This window comes from Rhinichthys klamathensis, unplaced genomic scaffold (genome assembly GCF_029890125.1).
Source record: "Rhinichthys klamathensis goyatoka isolate OS25496 unplaced genomic scaffold, OSU_Roscu_1.1 h1tg000172l_1, whole genome shotgun sequence".
NCBI classification, from domain to species: Eukaryota; Metazoa; Chordata; class Actinopteri; order Cypriniformes; family Leuciscidae; genus Rhinichthys; species Rhinichthys klamathensis.
The window spans coordinates 801,454-823,311 of record NW_026606702.1 but is presented as its reverse complement, the minus strand read 5'-3'; positions in this window follow the sequence as shown (position 1 = coordinate 823,311).

The window sequence follows — 21,858 nt, the reverse complement described above, 5'->3', positions numbered from 1 at the left end:
ATAGATTGGTTTAAATTTAAAAATGACACTTTTTGTTTGGAAAGGCAATATGCGCAGGGGTGTGACCTGCTGTGATTCACACCTGAGAAGACAATGGGCCCGCATAATGAGTGCATAATGGGGCTGCATACTAATGACCCTTTCATTCAGGTGTGTCACTGAGCCACAAGAATGCAATGCAATGACAATATATATATATATATATATATATGCCTATATAATACAAAATTGGTTCACAGTTCCAATTATTTATTTATTTTTCAAATTGTGCTTGCAAATTGTATAATATCAAATGTAAAAATTTATAGTAATTGTGCAGTTAATTATCATACTGTTTTTACAGAAAGTTTGGGAATGTATCCCAAATGTGTCACTTATAAAACACAATACAAATAATTTAAAGAGGAGGCTTATATTGAGCTTTTAAGATTTACCTAAGATTTATTTATATGTAGCCTACATATATTTTTGCTATTTTAATAAAAAGGTTACAATTACAACAACAATTAAAATGTAACTATATTTCAAATGTAATCTTTCTTTGTATTATATACTAAAGTATACATTTTATCATACATATTTCACAGTTGCGGATTAATTAGTTTGAATATAGCTTACAATCGAACAAATACTATAATAACATCTTAGCAAACAAGCTTATTTGATGTGGCAGTATTTTACAGTAAAAACGACATCTTGTCTTTCATATGTAACATATCGTTTTTATGATTAGGACATATAAATGTTAATTTGCAGTTTAATACGTTGCTTATACAAAAATATTTTATTTCAACATATTTCAGTCGATTTTTACTCATCTCAGTATTGGAATATAGTTAGGTAAAAGCTGTTCATTCATTCACACACAAAAACGCGATTCAAACAGTCTTTTTGTTTACAGACACTATTCCATATCGCGATTAGCACAAAGCACTTGAAAATAAAGAATGTACCTATTTCCTCGGCTGGATCCGTTGCTCCTCCAAATGAAACTACCTGTAGCCTACTTCTGAGGTAATTTTTTCCAGGATTATTATTAAGATAGTACTATTATTCCTCACAGCGTCGTAAATCTGAGTCTCTTTCGGTGGTTATCCAGCTGGTGTGGGCGTGGATCGCCTCAGAGCATTTGTGTTTGAATAGAGCGCGCGCTCCGTGGGCGTGGTCAAATTAACTTTAATGAGCTGAGACGAGAACGACTATCATCTCTCTCTTTTCGTACAGATTACATAAAATGAGAAAAACATTTTTTTATATAAATTACTTCATTTAAAAGAAGACAATTCAGGCTTCATGCCTGTGTGCCTGTGTACCTGTTTGACTGAGTATTTGCAGAGTTACAGTTGATTTTTCGGACGCGTTTCAGAATGGACTTCACTGACAGAGAGAACGCAGAACGCGCATCATGTTTATTTTTCTTTATTAGGCGAAAAGCACAACACTTTGTTTTTATTATGAGGTTCCACAAAAAAAATACAAACTTAACAGGATCGAATGATGTACAACACTTATATGTAAGATCAAAATTAACAGAGTAATTTGAGTCTCTTTTGCACTGATAAGGAAAAAAGTGAGCTGGTATCGCCGGCGAGACCGCCGACCCCAGAGAGTTAACCACCGACTCGGGTCTTTCTGTTTCTTACTCCTCTTAGATGATCCTGTTATAGACGTGGTCGATTTGGTTTTGAAAGAGTTAATTGCATGTCTGACATTGTGGTTTGGTACCACAGAGTATGCCAAATTTAAACTAGCAAAAGCCTCCAGAAATTCACGCCACCCGCCAGGTCTCCGCTCGTCAACAATCTTTTGTGGAGCCGTGACGCTTTTAACTAAGTCAAGCATGTGTGAACCAGGGATTGTTCTGCCTTTAAACACAAACTCTCCCGACTCAGTCCATGAAGTAACATCTTTAGTTTTAGACATTTTATCTAAAATGTAACGAACATTTTTCACACTCCTCTGTGGAATATTCTTTAAAATCTCATCTGCAAAATCACCTAAATCGTCATGGGCACGCACATGGCCTGGTGTGGGTGGGTCTTCTTTTTCAACATTACTAGGCTGTGGTAGCCTTAATGTTAATGTACCGGATTCTCTATCCCCTTGTCTAGTGAGTGTTAAAAACCGCTGCAAAACACCTGTGTACATCTTAGCTTTTTCATGGTGATCCAGATCAGACCTGTGCAAAATATTTTTTATAGTCATGTCCAGGTCATTCTCCACAACCTGTTGTATAGACTCACGGGTGTTAGAGGATTTCAGCTTATCCAACTGGTGTTGCGGTACTAAAAACATCTTCTCGGCATACTCCATCACCAAACTTATTTAGATGTAACCAAACTGGTTATAAACGGGATTGCCGCACTTAACAAAGGTAGTAGAAATCCTCCTTGTTGGTTGATTAACCGTCTTTTACGTCTAACTCCAACCTTTTTATCTGCAACAATTTTGATCTCACTTCTTCTTCTCTTCAGTTTCTGATATTGCTGTGGTGTTAGCGGAATATTACCGTGGACTACGTTAAGAGCTACTTCACACAATGTCACAATGAGTTCGTCTGCAGCCGCCTCTAAAATAACGCGTCTTTGTTTAGGCGTGGCTTTTAATAACAATTTTAAAAGAGGTAGGTTTCTTAAAAGTCTTGCAGACATTTTCAAATCTCTCTGTCAATGTTTTCTTTTCTGAATGTACACAACTGGATGTTGTGACAGAATATCTGTTCTGAGACGGTACTGTTCTGGTGTTTTCGCTTTAAAGTCAATCAATAGATACCCGAAAGGGGTGCTGGTAGCATTTTCATAACACTCCATAAAGTATTTTGTGTTCCTGGGGTACATCTGCCGCGCTAAGACATTAATTTGGGTATTGTCTCTAGGGTTTTTAAACAATACCAAATAATTAGTGTTCAAACTGATAGTCCTACTGGATTTACCTTGAAAAAATAAGTTTTGTACGATATATATTGCACTCAAGCTTCTATGGTGCACATAGTTGGTAAACAAACGTTCAACTTCTGAATTGCTGCTAGCATCTTTCATAACATCATCCAATATCACAAAATTGGTCTTGTTGGTGGGAAACAAGCGATCATCATTCAGAGTCTGCGGTATACCTTCAATAAATTTAATGTCATACAGTTTCAACAATTCATCATACATAGGTTGCCAGCAGTCATAAATGTACACAATGTTTTCAATTTTTTTATAAATTACACTTTTAGCATTTTCCAACAACTTTTTTACAAAAAATGTTTTTCCTGAGCTAGAAGGACCGCTTAACACACATGAAAAAGGATGTTGTAATCTGAAATCAAAACCATCCGGGTCTACCACACCCCGGTGCCCAAAAACGTTGTCAGTAGCCATATGGTAGCGTAGTTAGGTCGGGTAGCAGTACACGCTTGTTGTATACGACTTTAAATTTTTTCACAACTGACTTGTTGTGCAATGTGAACTGCTTTTTGTTCCTCACTATACTGTTGGTGTACGCGAGAATGTGATTACTGTCACCCCGCCCCCTCACATATTGATCGACAAGCCCAATTAATGTGTCTAACCTAATGGTCTCGGAGTTTACAGCATTCAGTGTGATGCCTTTGGCCTTCATACAGACCTTACCCTTAGCAGTTCTGTACCCGTAACTTTTCGGACCACTTGCCGAAAATTCCACAATATGGTCTCCATCCCCAACTTCATCAGTAAGGTCACCAAGATATGGCCCCAGTGGGGGCTCATATTCACCCTCTTTAGACGTGAACACAACACTATCTGTATCGCAGTAAAGCAGTCTATCACCCAACCTGTCCATGAGATCATAAAGCTCTAACCGTGCATGGGCTGTTGTAAAAGCCCCGAGAAAGACGTTAATGTCACGAGTCTGGGTCCCTTTCCCATTTGCGTAAGCCCACTGAACGATTGCAACAGTGTCTGACACAAATGAGAAATGCTTGAGGTCATACTCAGTGCCAAAAATGTATCGGGCAAACTGTTCAGGGTCTGTTAGTATTTCGGTTGTCGGTAACTCCTCGCGCATACTGAACCTCCCCCACAGAGAGTTAAGCAGTAGCTTCATGATGGATCTACGTGCAGCATTAAACTCAATCTTGTCCAGATTCAGCTTAATCCCTTCTTTCTCAAAGTAATCTCTAACATAAGATTCTTTGTCAGCGTCGGTCACAACGTCTTTTGGAAAACCTGAACTTTCCTGTTTGAACTGTAAAAATGTTTTAACATAATCACAAAACAATGTTTCAGAGCGTTGGGGAAAATGCCAGACCTCATCGATTTTTGTCACTACATAACCCTTCTCAACGGCTTTTAACAGTTCAATGCTAACCCAGCACCCATGAATTGATCTTTCCTCATTAGTATGCACACACGGGTGTGTCTGGTTCTGCTGTTCAGCACACGTGCTGCAAAGCGGGAACATTAACTTACCCCCGGTCCTATAAGGCAGTACGGGGTGAAGCAACTTCCGTGGCGGAAGGACTGTTGCCTTGACGAGTCCGTAATAATCTTCAAGGTTTTGAAAATCCTTGTGTATTATTTCCGGATGCCCAATTGGGTAACATTTTCGAGCCTGACAGTAGGGATATAGTGATGTAAAGTCAACATACCTAATCCGCTCGCCCTCCGCAACTTTGTGATACAGTTTTAATGCGTTAGTTCGGCCGCCGAATAGAGCTTCACGGGGTTTCAATCTTTCAGTGTGTTTGTATGTGGACATGAAATCCATAACTGCAACATCACTCTGTTTAGCGCGCATCCATGCACATTCCCAAATCACCTCGACCTGAAGACCGTACGCACGCTCCAAAATTTCAATCTTGTCGTCGCATTGTCTTCTCAAAACGCCATAAGGCACTTTTGATAAAGGGTTTAGGTCGTTGGGGTTATAACATCGTTCACAACCATGAAAGAAACATCCGAGAAATTCGAAAGCTTTTTTCACGTAGCCATCGTCGTAGAAGCCATCCACATAGTATTTCCCAAATGACGCCTCACCAGTGTTTAAAGCATGTTGAATTTCTATGCCCCGTGATTTTCGCATGAATTCGAGCCATTCAATTGAAATGTTCGAATATGTTTTGTTCTGGTTGGTGTACGCATTGTTACGTGTCAGAGCTATTGTGTCTTTTGGGATGTAGTGTGTTTTATATGTGGCCATACATGTTGCTGCCAAAGTGGTGTAATTAAATGGATCAAGGCCTGTACACAAAATGAATTCGTCGCGGTACTTCATGCATGCCTCCCTCAGCAAAACGACATCGTTTTTACCATAAAGCGCAAGTTCTTTTTTAAAATCGAACACTTTGTCAGATATGGTATTGTACCAATCATCAAACGCAGCCCTGTCTTGGTTCGACATTGTTGCATACCCGTAAAATTTCTTGTCAGGGTATGGGCCTATGTAGTTGTCATTTTCAACGCGGTTAAAGTGGTGCGGAAAATACCCCTTCTCTGCATTAGTCAGATTAAATGCAACGGGTGTCTTGGCCAGACGCATGGGTATGAATGAGTATGAATCAATAAAACGTTGCTTGAAAGCTGTGTCATACATTAAGATTAGCCTGCAACCTTGCATTGTGATTTTAGGAGCAATCCCCATCTTAGTAAAGAATTCCAAAATTATGAAATTGTCAAATGCGGATGCATTGTGCGCAAGCCATGTGTAATTAAGGTAACGTGGTTGTCTGAATTTTTTAACGAGACGATCCACACAATCGGGCCCTTCAGCCACGAATTCCTCGCCATTAAACGTGATAGCACATACAAAATTGGCAACGTGTTTACCATTTTCATAACGGGTCTCAAAATCGTAGAAAATGTAACGATCGTTCGGCATCTCCGGCTTAACTGGTTGGATAAAACACTGATGCATACCATCGGTGACCAAACTCTCACCACAGTGCACACAACGATCTGCAGGGCATTTATGGGGTTTGGGTTTAGTACCGCTGACATGGTAACGTCTATTACATTTACCACAATATTTAGTCACGTCGCACTGCGCGTATTGCATACCCCGAGGTGGTTTTTTATGCATCTCGAAACAATAGTCAGACTTACAGTAGCGCAGGCAGTCGCCGCAATGTTTTGGCTTTTTGGGTTGTTTATGACATTCCGGGTCATTACAGACATCGCAGATGTACCGACATCTGTGATCTCTCCTACAGGTGAATCCTCGGTGGCAGAACTCACACACATATGGGGTGCCAATAAATGCACGTAGATTTTTAATCATAAAATAATGATTGTCATGCAGGTACAAAAATACTGTTTTAGGATGCGGATCATCTGTGTTTGTATACTTCTCCAAAACACCCGTATCAGACCGATAGAAGACAACTATTTTAACGCTCAGCATCTGTTCAAACCGTCTGATGTCATTAAACGCTATCTTGTATTGATCACCATAGCCAGCTGACTTCTGTATTGAAGATGCTACAGACTCAAGCTCTACGTGGGGTTTCTGTGGATTTAGGAAATGTGCCAGACAGATTGCAAAACAAAGATTGTTTGAAATGTTCGTGGGACAGAACAGATTAAGTCTGTTTTTGGTAATCACTTCATTGTGGGCAAGATCACGGATCTTTCGATAAACACCGCCGTGTTTACTTCTCGCTATCGACAGTCTTAAATTCAATCTCTCATCAAACTGTACGTCAGAGTTGCTCTGCATTATTTTTTCAAGGTCGTTTATAAATAGATCTACACTATAACCATTGCTACCCGTCAAAAGTGTACTAACATCTGATGTCAAACTCGATCCCCTCAACGTGATGCTGATTAAACATCCGTCTCCGCCTAACAGTTTGGAAAACTCCACAATTTCAGAAAGTGTGTCATGTAAAAACACTGTGTAGGCTGCTAAATCTGTCGAAGATATCTCTCGCAAATTTATAAGCCTGTGGACTTCCAGACCATTGAACCGTGCTCATGGCAGTACCGTGTACCCACTAACATCACCACCTACTGTTACAAGTGATTCTATATCTCTATCTGTGAGACCCATATTGGGCGCTTCAGGGTTGAGTGTGCGATGTGTCTGTGTACCTGGGCCCTCGTCTGACTGGTGAAAAGACACAAGATGATCAAATGCAGAATTTGGTTCTGGAGGAGGTTCTAACACCTCTCCTGCTTGTTGGGTATTTACAACATGTTCAAAATCATTATTTGGGTCAGGATCCTCATCGGACATTGATCTCACGATGTTTAATAATTCTACCAACGTATCAGTTGAAGACTCAGACCTATTCATATCCTCCACAGTCTGTATTAAATAGAGCAATGTTTCTGTGTTACTGCACTGTTCGAGGGGCACCACGCTACCATCGTTTCGTCTAAACCTAGCTACCGGACCCTGATCAAAACCATCTGGCTCCCGACAACGTTTAGGCATTTTTAAATCAGATCTTTTTTATTTTATTTATTTAAATCACATGTAGCAACACCTTAAAAACTATGGATAATAAACCCTGTGTCCATACAGTAAAAAAAGATAGAATGAAAAACTGTGACAAATGTTGAAGAAAAAAAAACAAAACAAAAAAACATAGTATGCAAAATATATATATATAAAATGTTGTCAACTCACCCAAGTTTCTTTTTAAGCATGAGCACCAGTTGCTTTAACAATTCTGTAGTCAGGCCTTGTTCTCTGGCTACTTTTTGAACAGTACCACTATGCAACCGTTGCGCTGCTATGCATTGTTTAAGCCAAATTCCCTGTTGTTGTTGTGTTGACTCATAAGCATCTAAACGTCTCTCAATGGCATTAAGGCGTTTGTCAAAACGTACCTCGAAGGCATTCAATGCGGTCTTGACAGAGTCCTGTATCAGTCCGGCTATGTGCTGATTGTCTATAACGGGTTGTGATTCCTGTTTGTAAGCCTCCTGATTTGAAGGCAGCTGTTCAGGGTCGGATTCTTCCACGACCACGACCCGTTCGCTGGTTGGAACAGACTGCGGTGTTTCTTTAGGGCAGTGGTTCTCAAACTTTTTCGGTCATTCCCCACTTTGGACAAGGGGGAATTTTCAAGCCCCACCTGCCCCCATCGCCCCGACACAATGCTAATGAAATACGTAACAAGCTTAAAATGTTCCAATTTATTGAAGTAACAAGTAGTATCAGTATAGTAACAAGTTGTATCTAAATACAAACTAACTATCTACATCAAATAACAGCAAGTTCAAAAATAAAGAAAATGAAGTGCATCTGTGTCATAACTTGCATGAAATTCAAAAATAGAGAAAATAAAAGTGCCTCAAAAATAGAAAAGAAATAGTGCCACTTTGCAATCTGTTAAAAAAAAGAAAAGAAGAGAAATCCATTTGGCAAGACAGGTCTATTTATCCCTGCATTAGTGACTGCAATGAGCCTGTTTTGCATTGCACAATTTCTCAAAGCAGGGTTGCAGGCTTGATACTGCCACTCTCAAATCATGTTCAATGTTCAGAGAAATTTCATGTCTTGTCGTAAGCCACAACATAATGACGTCACATATTTTCCAACCCAGCCCTCAGCCCCCACTTACACATGAAACAGCTTCCAGCGCGCCTGGCTACCCATCGGCGCGAAACATAGGCTACATATCTATGGGCGCAAAAGTTTGTTTCGCTACAATTAATATGCCGATGTCACGTCAATCATTATTTTGGGGGTGGGGAATTCATTTTACTTGTTGTCGCCCCCGGGGGTGAACGGTCTAATAAGCGGCAACACACAGCTAAGGACGGTTTGCTCTCACACGCGCTGCATTAATAGTCAAACACACACACATACACGCGCAGTCACTCTCTACTCTAGTGCGCGGTCTTGCTCCAGATTCCGGGAGATTGGATCTCATTTGCGGGCGTCAAGGAGCCGCTATTAATATGCGGGAGACTCCCGGAACTTCCGGGACATTTGGGATGTCTGGATAAAGATATAAAGGCATAAAAAGGAAAATTTCCTCCCGTTTGGCGCGCCCCACCTGTCACGTCTCTATTCCCCACCAGTGGGGCGCGCCCCACACTTTGAGAACCGCTGCTTTAGGGTCGTTTGTAAATACACAGCCGTCCCACGATTGTATCAGACCCTCACTCCAGCTCTGAACATCATTTATATCGGGAACTACGACCACCTCTGTTAAGAAGTAGAAAAGGGTGCAAACAAAAAAAAGTTAGTACAAATGTGTGTTAATATTATAATGATAACAGTAATATTAATATTAACTATATTTTCTAAGACTAAAAATAAAATAAAAATCAGTCTGGTACTAATGTAACATTAAAAAACAATACGTAGTGTCAAATTCTCTCTCTCTCTCTCTCTCTCTCTCTCTCTCTCTCTCTCTCTCTCTCTCTCTATATATATATATATATATATATATAAACAAACAATCAAACAAGACCATGCTAATATGGAATGGCGCAGCAGCCTAAAATCATCATGTCTACACTTTTTTTACACACAGTTCTCCAATGGTGTCACCTAAAATTATAAATAATCACCTACTCTAAGAGATATGCAGGTTTTGTGTTTTATGTTTTTTTTTTTTCAACAATTAATGCTAATGTATGATAACAACAGTTCCCTTTCAAGGGAACTTCGAGCTGCGTCAAACGCTGCGGGAACGCCCCTGCGTTGTGCGTCATGAAGCACGTATGGAATCAGCCCAATGGAGAGATGAAACGTCATAGGCGGGTGACGTCATCGACCGGGAAACTATAAAGCACCCCAAAAACACAAGCGCATTAGCTTCTGTGCTTTCAGTCGCGCTACATGTGTCTGTCCCTGTGTGATATTGTCTGTCTTTACATACCCTGCACCACACAAACAATTTATCCTTATATTGAGAGATATGGCGGACGAACAACAGTTTAGGAAGTGTGTTCCTCCCTGCTCGCGTTATTTAACGAGCGGGGATACACATGATCTTTGTGTTGTTTGTTTGGGAGTTCAGCATGCCCAGTCTGCTCTCGAGGGGGCAGACTGTGAGCATTGCGAGCGTCTGCCGTTAAGGACGCTCCGCTCCCGCCGAGCGCTCTTTGAGGAGAGCGGTTCGGTGCGCGCTCCCCGCGGTTCGGGTCCCGCTTCTGCCGAGGCAGAGCGGCGGCGCTTATCGTGGGGATCGCAGATGGATCTCACAGCGGGGTTTGAGACGGGCTCTGCCTTATCTCTCCCTTCACCTGTGAGATCCAGTGCCTCAGTCCCGGGTTCGGAAGCACGCGCTGCGGTTTCTTCCGCTCGGGCTGAGGCACCAATGCTGCAGCTATCCAGTTCTGAGGAGCTGGATGTTGTCAGTGTTGAGGGAGATGTGGAGGATTCGCCACCCCACACTCCCGAAAGTGATGAGCTTATGGAGGTTTTAACAAGAGCTGTTGAAAAACTCAATATTGAATGGCCAGTGACTAGACAGGAGTCTGTTTCTAAATCAAAGTTGGATGAGAGATTTTTGCCGTCACGTGTACAGCCTCCACGCCGGTGCCTGCCGTTTTTCCATGATCTCCACACCGAGGTGTCGAAATCATGGAGAAAACCGGTGTCATATAGAGTGTTTAGTCCCCAGACTTCAACATATGCAAATATAATGGGAGCCAAGGCTCATGGTTATGGTGCTTTGCCTCGTGTGGAAGAGACGCTTGCGAGCAGTGATGGGAATAACGGCGTTATAAATAAACGGCGTTACTAACGGCGTTATCTTTTTCAGTAACGAGTAATCAAACGAATTACTGTTTCCCCCGTTACAACGCAGTTACCGTTACTGACAAAAAAAATGTGGCGTTACTATAATTGAACTCACTGAAGCGGCTTTCATCTGAGTAGGCTCTCTCTCCGCCATAGGACCTGCAAAGTTTTTTTCTCTGGCGTGTGTGTGTGTGTGTGTTTATGAGGCGCCGGAGTGGACAAAAGCGAAGCCAACGGCGCGAGCGCGCTCAATGCGCGAGAGAGACCGAATGTGTCCGAGAGCGCGCTCAACAGTTGCGCAAGAGAGACCGAGGGTGTCCGAGCATTATATAGTTTGTTTATAAATAAATGACACATATCTGCAACGTTAATTAATTTACATGGTTATACAAATAAAATCTAAAAAAATACCGTCAGGTAACGTTCTGTTTAGGTTATAAAATAAACCCGAAAATAACCTGCAGGGAACATTCACAGAAAACATCTTTGTTTGACCGGTTGTAAACACGTGCGGCAAACATGTCTAGAATTTGGCTTAAATAATCTCTGATGATGACGTTCGCTATAGGTTATAAAAATAAACCCCCAAAATATTATATTTTAGTATTATTTTTTTTTTTTGGTAAATTGTTCAGTATTATATTGAGAGAGCACTTGTTAAACTGTTTACTTTTGTTAGGAAGAAAATACTCAGGCTACAGTATGTCTACTAGTTGTGAAGTTGTGTAACAGTTTTATCATTTTAATATGCACAAAGAGTATGTATATATATTTTTTTTTTTATTCATTTTTGGTACATTTCTTAAGAAGCATAATTTATTTTTAAACTTATTTGTTGGCCAGTTGGGGTCTGTGCGATTTTAAGTAAACCATCTATAATGTTTTATTGTTCTATAGTAATGCTAATATTTAGAATAATATATTGAATTTAATAGGCGTCTCTCACATTGTCCCACAGCAACATTAAAATAGAATAAATTATTATTATAAAACATTGAACACTAATCTACACTATTAAGTGTCCATTTCATTAATTTAACATATTTAATACTGGGGGCATCCAAATTATTTGACATAGGCCTATTTGATTTTTTTTTTTTTTTTTAAGTAACGCAATAGTTACTTTCTCTGGTAATTAGTTACTTTTATAATGATGTAACTCAGTTACTAACTCAGTTACTATTTGTGAGAAGTAACTAGTAACTATAACTAATTACTTTTTTTAAGTAACATGCTCAACACTGCTTGCGAGCCATCTCTCCCCCGAAGCAGCATCATCTTTTAAGGCACCGGCATTACCCAACAAGCCTTTAAGAAACACCTCGGCTTTGGTGGGTAAAGCATATTTCGGCAGCAGGTCAGGCTGCGTCATGCCTGCATACTATGTCAATCTTGCAGGCATACCAGGCTGATCTGCTAAGGGACGTGAGTGAGAGTGAGGAGGTCAGTACTGACGTAGTTCGCGAACTGCGTCAGGCTGCTGATCTATCCCTGTGTGCCACCAGAGAATCGGCCAAGCTAGTGGGTCGTTCTATGGCAGCTCTGGTGGCCGCAGAAAGACATTTGTGGTTAAATCAAACCAATATTAAAGAGAAAGAAAAAGCTTTTCTTTTAGATGCTCCTCTCTCTCCCCTGGGTTTGTTTGGTGATGCTGTAAATTCAGTTATCGATAAATTCCAGGAAGAAAAGAAACAAACTGCAGCTTTTAAAAAGTTTCTTCCCCTGAAAGTTCACGTCCCTGGGGCTGCTGGGCGGGAGCAGCCCCGGCCGTCTATGAGCTCATCACATAGAGCGCAGCAGAGGCAGAGTGTCGCGTCTCGTGCTCCCCCTGCTGGACAGTGGGCTCAGCCGCGACACTCTCAGCCGAAGCCTTCTAGCAATAGAACTGATCTGAGGACAGTTATATTGGCTAAGAAGGCTTCGGCTAAGAAGAAGTCCTGACGCCAAGGCGTTCAGGATACTGAGGGTGGTCCCCACCGAGGCGGAAAGGTGTTCACCTCTTTTTACGGTGCCCATTCCTCCTCGGTGCCCTCAGGGGCTCGTTCTGCCAACCCCGCCTTTATGCCGGGGCACAGACGATCCCAGCGAGCGCTTTCCCGAGGGACGCTCGCTCCCTCTGAGGAGGGTCTCAGAGCGGTCAAACCAGTTGTTCCCTGCCGGTGCGCCGTTACAGGGCGCTGCGTTTGCTGCTCAAGTTACACCAGAGGCCAGTCTCGAGAGACTGGTACCCTTAGTAGAATTTCTGGCAGAGTGGAAAAGCCTTCCAAAAATATCTCATTGGGTCCTGCAGACAGTAGAAAAGGGTTATGCTATCCAGTTCAGGTGTCGTCCACCAAAATTCAGAGGGGTTCTGCACACAGTGGTGGGCCCCGAGCAGGCTCTGGTATTGGAACAAGAGGTGAAAACGCTCCTTCAAAAGGAGGCTATAGAACGGGTTCCTCCTCCCAGTTTGGAGTCAGGTTATTACAGCCGATATTTCATCGTTCCAAAGAAGGATGGGGGGTTGCGCCCAATTTTAGACCTGCGCATATTGAATCGCTCAGTAGGGAAGCTAAAATTCAAGATGCTCACTATCAAGCAGATCGTGTCTCAAATCAGATCCGAGGACTGGTTTGTCACGATAGATCTGAAGGACGCGTACTTCCACGTTTCCATCCTTCCACAACACAGGAAGTTCCTGAGGTTCGCCTTCGGGGGCGAGGCGTACCAGTACAGGGTTCTTCCGTTTGGCCTAGCTTTATCTCCCCGCACTTTCACGAAATGCATGGATGCAGCACTAGTGCCTCTGAGGCTTCAGGGCATTCGTATTCTCAATTACATCGACGATTGGTTGATTTTAGCTCAGACGGAGCAGATGGCGGTTCGGCATCGAGATGTCGTCCTCGCTCATATCAGAAAGTTGGGGTTGAGGCTGAACGCAAAGAAAAGTGTATTATCTCCTTCCCAGAAGACCACTTTTCTGGGTGTCGTTTGGGATTCGGTCTCGATGCGGGCGCGACTCTCTCCGACCCGCATCGCTTCGATTCTCTCAGCTGTGAAACAAGTGAAGCTAGGCCAGCTACTCACTGTGAAGCAGTTTCAGAGACTGTTGGGTCTGATGGCAGCAGCGTCCAACGTTATACCTTGCGGCCTGTTGTACATGAGACCGCTACAGTGGTGGCTCAGGACCAAGGGATTCTCCCCGAGGGGAAATCCGCTCCGCACGTTCAAAGTCATGCGGCGCTGCCTTCGTGCTCTGGTCATGTGGAGAGAAACTTGGTTCCTATCCAAAGGTCCTGTGCTGGGGGCTCTTTGTCGTCGCATAACGCTAACGACGGATGCTTCCCTCACAGGGTGGGGGGCGGTCATGAGTGGTCGCCCAGCCCAAGGTCTGTGGCAGGATCATCATCTATCGTGGCACATAAATTGTCTAGAGATGTTGGCTGTGTTTCAGGCTCTGAAGTACTTCCTAACAGACCTGAGAGGCCATCATGTGTTAGTTCAATCAGACAACACGTCGGTGGTCTCTTATATAAATCATCAGGGGGGCCTGCGGTCTCGCCGGCTTTACAAGTTGGCCCGTCAGATCCTCCTGTGGTCCCAAGGGAAGCTACTATCTCTGAGAGCAATGTATCTTCCTGGGTATTTGAATGTGGTAGCAGACTCCCTGTCGAGGCAGGGGCCGAGGCCAGGGGAATGGAGACTCCACCCCGAGGTGGTGGAGCTCCTTTGGTTGAGTTTCGGTCGCGCCGAGGTGGACCTATTCGCTTCCAAGGAGACCACGCATTGTCATCGGTGGTTCTCCATCACTCATCCAGCCCCCCTGGGGTTGGATGCTATGGTGCAGCCGTGGCCGAGGTCACGTCTGTACGCCTTTCCCCCGATTGCTCTGTTACCAGGAGTTCTGGAGAGGGTCCGCCGGGACGGGGTCAGTCTACTACTAGTAGCCCCGTTCTGGCCGGCCCGAGTATGGTTTGCGGACCTGATTTCTCTCCTGGACGGTTCTCCTTTGGAGCTCCCGGTCAGTAGGGATCTACTCTCCCAGGCGGGCGGCACGATACTTCACCCCCGCCCAGAATTGTGGAAACTGTGGGCTTGGCCTCTGAGGGGGCCCAGCTCATAGACTCCGGTCTCTCAACCGAGGTTGTTGAGACCATTCTTAACTCCAGAGCTCCATCCACGAGGAAGCTTTATGCCTTGAAGTGGAAACTTTTCACTTCTTGGTGTGGAGAACACCTGCAGGACCCAGTTAACTGCCCAGTGGGTGCAGTGCTGGAATTCCTGCAGGAGCGCTTCTCCACAGGGTTATCCCCCTCCACACTAAAGGTGTATGTGGCGGCACTAGCTGCTTACCACGTCCCTTTCAGTGGAGTTTCTCTTGGGAGACACCCGCTTATAACTCGTTTCCTCCGTGGCACTTTGAGGCTGAGGCCAGCAGTTCGTACGAGGGTGCCGACTTGGGATCTGGCCATTGTATTAGAAGGTCTTTCCCTAGCTCCTTTTGAACCTATCGAAGAAGTTCCCGAGAAGTTTCTCACTTTTAAGACTATCTTTTTACTTGCTATCTCTTCACTAAAAAGAATCGGAGATTTGCAGGCTCTGTCGGTTTCACCCTCGTGCCTGGAATTTGCACCTGGCATGGTTAAAGCTTTTCTGCATCCTAGACCAGGTTACGTTCCTAAGGTCCCTACTAATATCGTTAGACCTACGGTTCTGCAGGCTTTCTGTCCTCCTCCATTTATGTCGTCGGACCAGGAGAAACTTAATTCACTCTGCCCTGTTAGGGCATTAGACGCTTATGTCCACAGAGCTGCCCTGTGGAGGAAATCAGAACAACGTTTTGTATGTTTCGGGCCACCCAGGAAAGGGTGTCCTGCGTCTAAACAGAGAATGAGCAAGTGGGTGGTCGAGGCTATCTCACTTGCTTATGAGTCGGCTGGCCAGCCTTCACCTTTGGTTGTCCGAGCTCACTCTACCAGGAGTATGGCTGCTTCTAAAGCTCTTTTGTCGGGGGTTTCCCTGAGTGATGTTTGTGATGCGGCTGGATGGTCTTCACCGCATACTTTTATTAAGTTCTATGACCTAGACTTAAGCTCTACCCCTGGGGGACAGGTGCTCTCGTCCTCTGTGCGCTAGTCTCACATGACGGTCATTTGGTCCTATGGCGACGTGGGTATTCGCGTTCCCGCAGCGTTTGACGCAGCTCGAAGTTCCCTTGAAAGGGAACGTCTCGGTTACGTATGTAACCCTAGTTCCCTGATAGGGAACGAGACGCTGCGTCGCTCCGCCATACTCCCGGCACTCCCGTTAGCGCTTCCTTCAAGCCTATCAGAAGCTAATGCGCTTGTGTTTTTGGGGTGCTTTATAGTTTCCTGGTCGATGACGTCACCCGCCTATGACGTTTCATCTCTCCATTGGGCTGATTCCATACGTGCTTCATGACGCACAACGCAGGGGCGTTCCCGCAGCGTTTGACGCAGCGTCTCGTTCCCTATCAGGGAACTAGGGTTACATACGTAACCGAGACGTTCTAAACTAGCGTATTGGCACATTATACATCCACAAACACATTCGACCTCTCACCATCACATTCAAATAAACAATATTTATCTTTCTGATTTAGTGTGAACAGAAAACAATCCATCAGCTTTTGTTCATTACTTACTTTTATCAGCTGATCGTCTTGGCTTTTTTGGGACAGATGTCTGTGGTACGTCTCTCGATGACCCATCAGCTGAAGCTTTTGCGTCCGCATGGGACACCACTGCAGCTTTACGTTTCAACTTATTTTTCGGTTTCGCCACTATGCCCTTCAAGCTAGCCTTATCCGGGTCATTCGCACATTCAGACACACCGACATTGCTCACATTGTTTGATAAACCATCTGGAAATACATGTGTTAAAGTTTTAAAATAAAAAAATAAAAAACCATAGCAGCATAACATTGTTTGATAAAGCCGAATTACAATGCACTTACCCAGGGGAATAACTTCAACGTTAGCAGACTCGCGGCCTCGCTGTGGTGCATGTACTAAGGCCTTGATAGTTACGCGTTTCGGCCCTGGTAAAAACAAAAAACCCAGAGAAGATAAGATATTTTCACACAGCCACAACACTGTTTAAACACGGGTGTAACAACATTTAACAATACCTGGCACAAGTGCTTCCGTGATCGCTCGTGAAGAGGCAACAGCGTTGTGCGTAGCAGCAGCTGTGCTAGGTCTAGCCACGCCTCCTGGCGAAAACAAAACAAAACATCATCCGTCACACACACGCACACACACACACACACACACAACGTATGCAACATTTAAACATAATTATACGTACCACCGGCTTGATTTAGGAAATGAATCTCCTCAACAAGATCGAAGAGACTCAAACTATCACCATCTGAAGCGGGCAGATAAAACCTTAAGTAACGCAATAGAACAGCGACACTCATATAAATAAATAATCATCCTTAACAATGTTACTAAATAATAAAAAACACTTACTGTTAAGACTGGATTCCATCTTCTTGCACTCACGATTCCAACAACACAATATGGCTTGGAAAATAGTTTGAGAACGAGAATAAACAGCGGTGATGCTTGACACGAGACACGACACACTAGTACGCTTCAGTGACTGTGTTCGCGTTCAACACACATTTATACACGCAGCTTTTGGCGAAGTGTGAAAACGGGGCTCCCCAGCAGACAGAATACACACTGACATAACACCTATCTCGCGCAGGTAGACGGCCAATAAACCCGGAAGGCCAAGGGCCAGACACCTTTCTTTTACACCTCTGGCCAGGATGTCAACGCAGGAGGATGTCACATGGCGTCGCGCAGCCTAGACATACCGGAGCCTGTCAGCGACCCATCATAAATCAGAGACAGGGGAACCACGACTCAGAACCATAAATCATGTCATAAATCACCTTTTTTGACACATGGTTTATGTTAATACTACTAACCTAACATACTGCCTAGCTGAGCTCTGAGGACAGAGACCTCAGCATAACTCTCTAAAGCAAGAAGTGGCCTAACAACGTCCAACACTCAGGACAGCTTAATAAGGAGGCTTAAAGAAAGCCTAACGACTCAATACTGCTATCCAGGCGGAGCTCTGTTATTTACAGGAGGGGGGCAGTTATGTCCAGACAAATATGTTTTTCATAAAGTCTGTCTCATACTGCCAAACTAGATCTAATCTGTCATTGCTACAGGCATAACTTTCCCTAACTCCTAATTGTTATAATAATAACAATTACTACACTCTTCTGTCTCTAATTCCTCAGGATTAGAAACATAGTTGACAATAGTATTATTTGAGCCAAGAAGAGGAGTCAAAAAAGGTAACTTCCTGTTCGACTCGTCCCTGCTCCGACTACAACTCATACGCTCAATCCCACCTCACCGTAATGGCGGCCGCAGGACTCGAACGGCGGAGTGCAGGTGGTCAACTCTCATCCCTCAGGAGAGAATCAAGCCCAGGTGGAACAATTACTGCAACTGCATTGTCCTAGTCAATCGCACTAGTTCAAACATCAGATTCTGAAAAGAATCATACGAGAACAGACACGAATGCATCGCTATGAGTGCCTTAAACGAACACGCTCGTGCAAACGCTTGCTAGCCTACTATCTCTCAGGAGAGAGCAGAAAGGAAAAAGCTCCTTACCTGTCTCTTGTAGTCAGTTTTGTGAGTGCATCATCACTAGCGCATCCAGCTTCTTAGGAGAGTCGACAGCATTCCCCTTGAGAATAGGGAAGGTGCGAACAGAGCTTTTCATTGAGAAATCCTTGCATTCAGCTCCCTCAGGAGCTAAAAGCACGTGCTCCTTACTCATATACAAACAAATAGTCTCCTGAAAACAAGAAAGAGAATGAAGTATTTCACAGGTGCTCTTTTATACTCTTGGTTGCACCAGTAGTGACATCATAGGCTGCCGCCTGCCAATGTCAAGTTCATTGTCGTGTTTAGACCCATGCTTGAGACACCGGTCACACTGGAGGCATTCCCCATAGCACCCTCTAGGGGACGCAGCGTGAGTTCCCTTTCGAAAGAGGACCTACTGTACATACATGTAACTGATTACAAAAAATGAAGTAAAACTAAAAAGAACCAGTTATTTCAACGAAATGCATCAAATGTGAGGTGTCACGCAGCGAATTCTGGGAATGTAATTTTATGGTTTTTCACTGTAAATTATACAATGGCTGATTCTTTTTAACTACATTAAATGTATGGTTAGATCTATTACAGTTATTCACTGTATATAGTACGGAAACTTTCTGTTAACCAAATAACGTTTTTTCACTGTAGCATTACGTCTTTTACGGTTAAAATCACGATCATTTTTTACAGTGTAGAGTATTTGTAGACTGTTTTCTTTTATATCTGCTAACACTTTAATGTGATGGCCCCCCAGCCGACATGCTACTGACTATATGACTTTGCAACTACATGCCATCTTATTCTAATAAACTGAACCCTAACACTTAACCCTAACCTATCAGTCTACTAACAGTCTATTAATAGTCTGAGTTTAGTTGATACTGTATGTAGTTGCAAAGTACTTATAGTTAGTAGAATGTATAAAGTGGACCATTGAAATAATGTGTAACCTTGCGTTTTCCGGACAGAATTAGCAATTAAAGCACATACTTGCACACATTTTGGGGGATTGGAATGAACACTGATTAATTGAAACATCTTCTTAAGTACACACTCCAAAACATGCTGTCCCTCTTATCTGAATACCAAACAGTGAAGAGCTACACTTTTACAAGGATGTCATTTGAGGTTATGTCAGGTTGTTAATTTATTATCTTTGAAAGATTGAATTCACAGGCACAGAGGAAACAGGCACAGGCTTAACATTTTACAGTATCACCTCATAAACGAGTGTCACCCATATCATTAGCACATCATTTAAGACCTATAACGGCTTCACAACTATAGAAATTACAACAATTAATTCTTGCAGAACTATGAAAAATCCAAATAGACATTTATATCTACACACAGCGTGGACAAACACCCTCACACGCACTAACGTCACACAAGATCAATTAGCATATAGGAAATTAATGCATCAAAATAACTAGCAACAATACATTCAGTTCTTCTGTGGCTGAATTTAATGGTATGTGTAAAATCCAGCAGTTTAAAGCAAAATACCCACCCACTGGGCAAGAGTATCCTATAAGGATGATACAATACAACAGTCACCTCTGTGTTAGCTCGGTTTAGACAAACAAATGGCATGACGTCTGGCTCTCTTGACAAATCTCTCTGCGGACTAATTGTGCTTTTGGTGTATTTTTACAATCCTTTCACACCATGTTCAGTGCAAATAATTTCCCCCATTTTACCCAAGCTGGAGCAACTGGAGCAGCCGCTGAGTTAAGTGCCTTTGTCTTAAGGGCACAATATCTGCAGTAATTGAGCCAGTTAGTATTACAGTAGACCTACATTAAAGTCAGGTCCAATTAGGTAAACTATATTTGATTTATAGGTTTTGTTCACTAAGGATTTGTTTATTCTTTGCATATGCACATAAGAAAAGCCTCAGAAAGAGTTTTTGCACAGTTTCAAGACTTGGACGATTGCATGTCATAATCTGCAAAAAAAATTAAAAAAAATACTGACAATAATTAACACTGTCATATAAAGGCTACTGGTCAAACTGGTCACATTAAACTGCACCAGTTATTCACACTCGCTGCAAGAGCAATGGGAGTTCAGTTCATATATTTAATGACACAAGAATAATTCAGCAAGGTGTGAATGAAAGCTCACCCCAGAGACCTGGCCACCCTATAATTTTTATAATCAATACTAACACAGACGCTTAATAATAATAATTAAAAAAAGTCATTTATTTACCTTTTATTTATTAAGCTTAGATTGTTTGGCCCAGAGAAGAGCATAGTGTAGTAGCTGTAAAAACAACACACATCTTTAGCTGTGTATATAATATGTAATACATAATACATTTCATCTCTATAACATCCCCCCAAAATCACTATTATCAGCCATTCTCTGATTCACTATTATCAGCCATGAATGCCCAGAACGTCAAATGAACATATTTAGAGGGATAAAATTCATTTTACTTCACCTATATTTTTAATATCTGAAAATACTGTATATATAATGAATAGATTGTAGCAATACCCATACATTTATGCATGGAGATAAGTGAATTAAATATCGATAATGTGATGTAAAAAAAAACACATAAATAAATAAAACAAATAAATAAGACCCTGATATGAAATTATTGCTTTGCAGCAGAAAATGTAATTATAATTACATGATAGCTGTTATGGTTAAGTAGCATAAATTAGCCTAATCTCATTCAGTTGTTTCCAACTTAAAACCAAAATAAACCTCATCTGAATTTGCTCGCTTTTATGTGATTTTGTTTGAGACGTGGTGCCATTAAAAGCCCCTTTAAATCCTACCAAAGGTACACTATATGACTTTTGCCCCAGTTTACAGTCTGGACAAGCCAAAGCTTGTAGTCAGAAGTCAGAAACAATCTGCAGATTTTGGACAGTTGGAGTTTCACAGAAAATCACATTGTGTATGATGTGCACAGACTCCAATTTTTTTAGCTTCAGTGTACAATCCCATCCAGTCGTAGAAAATCAAACAAGTTTGATATTTTGAGCCAATTTTAGAACTCGTTTTTATCTGTCATGCATCTCCTAGAAACAAGGCGCATGTTTCTGAGTGAGTTTGTTGTGTTCAGAACAACTTGAAAGTCTATTAGTGTGTGATCCTCAGTTGTGCATGATGCCCAGTATTTCAGCAAGTATATGATGTCAACGTATTAAAATCTATTCCGATTTTAAAAGTCATGTAGTGTGTTCCACTATGGAGTTTATTTGATTTAGAATTTTTTAGAATTTTTTTATTTATTTATTTTAAAAGGGACAATGCACATTAATTAATATGAGCACTCAAGTCCATCATGTAAATGTGCCAGATTTGGCCATACAGGCTATTTTTCATCTGTAGTCCCTGGCAGGTTGATGGTAAAATCCACAAGTCCATAAAACATATAAAAAAAATAAAATAAAATAAAAACAACAACATAAAAACACATTCCAACAAGCATAACCATAATCAAAGCATATTCATTCAAATACAGAATGACTTTAGATATAATGAGAAAAACACATGGCACTACTCCAAATTATGAAAA